Raw genomic sequence first — 4,489 nt, forward strand, 5'->3', positions numbered from 1 at the left:
ATGTGGGGACGAGGCCTCTATTTCAGGTGAATCTTTGGGGGTTTATTCCCCTGGCTTTGAAAAAGCACCTAGAAGTGTAAGTGGAGCTCTGCAGGCAGTTCCCTCCCTCACGCTGTGACTTCCCAGACCCACATGTTTGAAAGCCACCACGACTGGACAGTGGCCCCAGTAGTGTGACTTGGGGGGGACAGGTACCAAGTCAGTCCATTCCTAAGAGTTGGGTCCTGTGCCAGAGAATGTGATGGGCTTTGAAATTACAAACTAAGCTTTTGAAAGGTGACGTGCCAAGCAGCTGGGACGTGAAACCCCTGTAAGATCCCAACATAGGGCAAACACAGTGCCAGAGATGTTCAGTGTAGACAAGAATACCTGGAAATCGCTTCCTCGTTCTCTTAGGGCACAGGGTTATTCCCATCAACTTCAACAGTGCAGGACCTAGCCCTCAGCGGCCAAGCTGTGAGTCCAGGGTTCTGTGTGTCCCCAGCACCACAAACACCTTGAGCCCAGTAAGAAATACAGCTTCCTGATTTGCACCAGAGACCAGTGATGCCACCCACTGCTGCAGGAGAGACACAACTACTGTACTGTTGTCTGGCAGAGCAGCTTACAATATTGGCTGTTCCGTGTAAGGGCCCCAGCTCCTGGAATCTGGTGATTAGGGAGAATCTTGGCTTTCATTTAAAACAAAGCTAAGTGGAGTGTCTGGCCCTCATGAGTGCAAAGCTTGAAAATGTGACCCAAGTGCTCCCCAAAGACTCAGAAACCCGACAGCAAAGACGACACCCCTCCCACCCTCCCTTATTTTGATAACTATCAGGATTTTTAAGCCAATCATAAAAATTGGGACTTTGGGGGGGGGCCTGATTCGTGGCTTTCGAATACTTGTCTTTGGGGCTCAGCAATTCAACCGGCACATAGGCCCAACCCTACTAGCCTGTTGCGAGGGTGGGGGCTGGCTGTGCCACATTCCCCTCTGCATCACCTTTCGAACCGGACCAGCAGCCTCCCTCTGGGGGATGGGTTTGGGGTAGATAATTTTCAGGCCTGGACCCAGCTGCTGAAAACCTGTCCCAGAATCCCCTTCCTCTGGGCAGAATCCCAGCCACCGAGCAAGTCAGCAGCCATGGGGAGGGCTGGCAGAAACAGCCGCCGCTGTGCCCAGAGATCGGACACAGCAGGGCCCTGCAGTGATCCGTGGCAGCAAAGAGAGATTCCGGTGGCCCCTCCCCCCAAGCTCCCCTCTGCAGTTACTGGCAGGCAAAGAGAAGGGGGCTCCCAGGCACAAGCCCCCATGCGGGGAAGGTCTACTGCTGCCAGGGCTGCAGTGACAGGGGCTGGAAGGGCACCCTGCCGGTCAGGCCGCTCCGCACACAGCTGGCTGGATTTACTGCTGAGTATGGGGAACTAGCACCTGCCCCACTGGCCAGGCCTGAGCCTTGACACCATCTCCTCAGTGCTGGGAGCCCCCCCCCCGCTGCAGCTCCCGGAGGCCCAGCTTGGCCAGGGAGGGGCTAGCAGGTGGGCAGCACGCCAGGAGCTAACAATGTTGATTAATGTTCTGATGTCTGCTAAGCCCCTTCTAAAAACACGCTTTAATATTTCTGATATGTGCAAATCTATTTTGTATCCTGGAAATGTTACATGGTGCCGGGATTAGGTAATGTAGATAAATTCTGTGGGGGGGCCCGGCCACAATCATTTGCAAATACAGCCTGAGATTAAGGTATTTTTTTGAAAGATTAGTTGGTATTACCACTGATTGTGATATGCAGGACCGGGCTGCAGCCCCACTTTGCCAGCCCGCTGCACAGACCTGCATTTAGGATATTGGATGGTATTGCAAAGATCTTAAGGAGTCAGTGCAATAATACTTCCGATCTAATGAAAATTACAGTGCTAAGCTGGGGAGGGGGCATGGCCACCCATTTATTATTGTTACGGAATTGCTTTGGAAGCACACACCCAAGAAAGCCAAGAGCCAGAGGTCACCCCGCTGCACACCCTGGGAGCAGAGCCTCCCTCCAGATTAATTCAGCCAGGTACCACCGCAGGGGTTCAGACACTTAACCCTCCATGTCCTGTGGCAACCCAGAGACTCCAGGGCCCAGCTGCCATTCAGGCTAGTGTTTGTTCCAGTTCCTAGTGGTTAGATGGAGTGGGGGTTGGGAGCCTAGCAGCAGGGAGCTGACACAGCTAAGGGCTGTTTCCAAGTTGGCAGCTGCTCCTCCCATGGCAGCCTGGCCTCGCTAGCTGGGTTTGCCCCCATGGCCATGGGCAGCAGTTTCCAGCTGGCACTGCAGGTCCGAATGCCTTGCCCAGCACAGAGCCCAGCAGTGCCTGGTGCCAGCTGCTCAGTACCAAACTTCAGAGGAGCTCAAGGTGCCAGGCCTGATGGTTGCCCCCTGCAGCACCCGCCTCGGCCGGGCCCACGCCTAGGGCTCGCCCAGGTTGGTGACGATGGCCGCGTTGTAGATGAGGTCTGAGATGTACCCTAGGGAGGTCTGTGCAGGGAACATGTCCCAGCAGGGGAGCCCCTCACCAGCCCTGGGCTCTGCTCCCTGCACCCCCGCCTGGCTGGGGCTGGCCAGTGACCACTGGGCTCCCCCCTGGCCGCAGCGGGGCTGGCAGCTGTCCTCCCACAGGAGCTGCCCCTGGAAGGCAGAGCCCAGGCTGGGCAGCGCTGGGCCCAGGCACCTCTGGGGGGAGCTGTCCCGCAGGCGGAGCTCGGGCACCTGTTGGCTTCTGGCCCCTGGGCACTGGGGCAGGAGGCAGCTGCCCTGGGGCGGTGGGGGGCAGGAGGGGGGCGGTTTACTGGCCAGAGCCCTCCCGCAGCGCGGCCGCTCCAGCTTCCCGCTCTTGATCCTCCGTGCGCGGCGGTTCTGGAACCAGACCTGGGGAGAGAAGGGCTGTGAGGGACTCCCCTGCCCCGGGCCGCAGCGCCCCGCTGCCGCCCACCCCAGCCCCATGGCGGCGCCCCGCGACCTCCCAGCCCGCGGGACACGGCGGGGCACCAAGGGCTCCCCCGCCCCGCCCCGGCTCACCTGGATCTTGGCCTCGGGCAGCTGGGTGAGCTCGGCCAGGCGCTCGCGGGTGCCGATGTCGGGGTAGGGCAGCGCGGCGAACACCCGCTCCAGCTCGCACAGCTGCCCCCGGCTGAACGTGGTTCGCTTCCTCCTCCGGGGCCCCGCCGGGCAGCCCCCCGCGCCCCGCTCCGGCTCCGGGCGGCTCCCTGCGGGCAGGGGAGACGGGGAGAGCTCAGTCCCCAGCGCCGCTCGCAGCCCCGGCCCCCGGGAGCCTCCCCGGCCCCCCGGCCCGCGCCCCCGGGATCCCCCGCCCCAGGCTGCCCCGGCGCCCTCCGCACCGACCTGCTCGGGGCTCGGGCCGGCGGGCCAGGGGGGTGCCCCGGGCGGGCGGCGGGCAGCGGCTGGAGTCTCCGTCGGGGAAGAAGAGCCGCGGGCTGAGGAAGCGGCGCGGGCCGGGTGCGGGTCCCGCCCCGCTCATTCTCCTGCCGGGGGCTGCGGCTCAGCGCGGCCGCCCGGCGGCTCCCCGGGCCTTTTATCCCCTGCTCCGCTCCCCCTCCCCGGCCAGCAGCTCCCAGGGGTCTGGGACCGCCCAGGGCTTTGATCCCGCCGCCGTCTGACACCCGCGGGCTGCCCGCCCCAGCCCAGCCGCGCCCGTCGGGGGGATCCCAGCCCAGCCCCCCCATCCCCAGGCCCCCCAGCCCAGCCACATGCTCCAGCGAGCCCAGCCCAGCCCTGTCTCTCCCCACCCCCAGGGACGGGGCTGTCCTTGGGCTCCCTAGGTTGGGGCTGCTTTAGCCAGGTCAAGTGCCCTGGGCTGCCGCCTTGCCCTGCTGTCTCCCAGCCCTTCGGCCCCCAAGGGCACTGGGAGCTCAGGCCGCTTTGCACTGGTGCATTCCCTTCCTCCAGCGGGGTGAGCAGCCAGAGCCAGGCCCTGCCCCGGGGGGGGGGGGGGGGGATGACCAGGGGTGGCCCAGGAGCTGAGGAAGGGAGGGCCCAGGCACCCAGCAGCAGCGCCTCCCTTCCGCGGAGCCCAGGGGTAACTACCTGTGGCCCCCCCTTCCCCGTGGAGACCTGGGCGGTTGCTGGTTCCAGGTTTGGAGTTTATAAGGCTAAGCTGGGCGGGGGGGGGGGGGGGGTGGCTCACAGCAATATGTGGCCCCAGGCAGAGTAGGGTTGGCTGTGGAGACACAGGCTGAATGCTGAGGACCAACCCAAATCCCGATTGTGAGCCTCCCTTTGCTCTGGGACGGCCCTTTGGTTCCTCACTGGTTTCTTGATGGCACCCACCAGGTGCCATCTAATTCCTTGCGGGGTGCTGGCAGGGCTGGCCCCAGTTCCCCACACAGGATATTTCTGCATAGGTCCACCCGTCAGCGTCTGCCCAGGGCCACGCTCCAGGCCAGCCCCCTCTGCACTCGTGGTCCAGGCTTCTCTGTGGGAAATCCTGCCCAGGCTGGCAGCCCACA

Source organism: Caretta caretta, chromosome 17 (genome assembly GCF_965140235.1).
Source record: "Caretta caretta isolate rCarCar2 chromosome 17, rCarCar1.hap1, whole genome shotgun sequence".
Taxonomy (NCBI): domain Eukaryota; kingdom Metazoa; phylum Chordata; order Testudines; family Cheloniidae; genus Caretta; species Caretta caretta.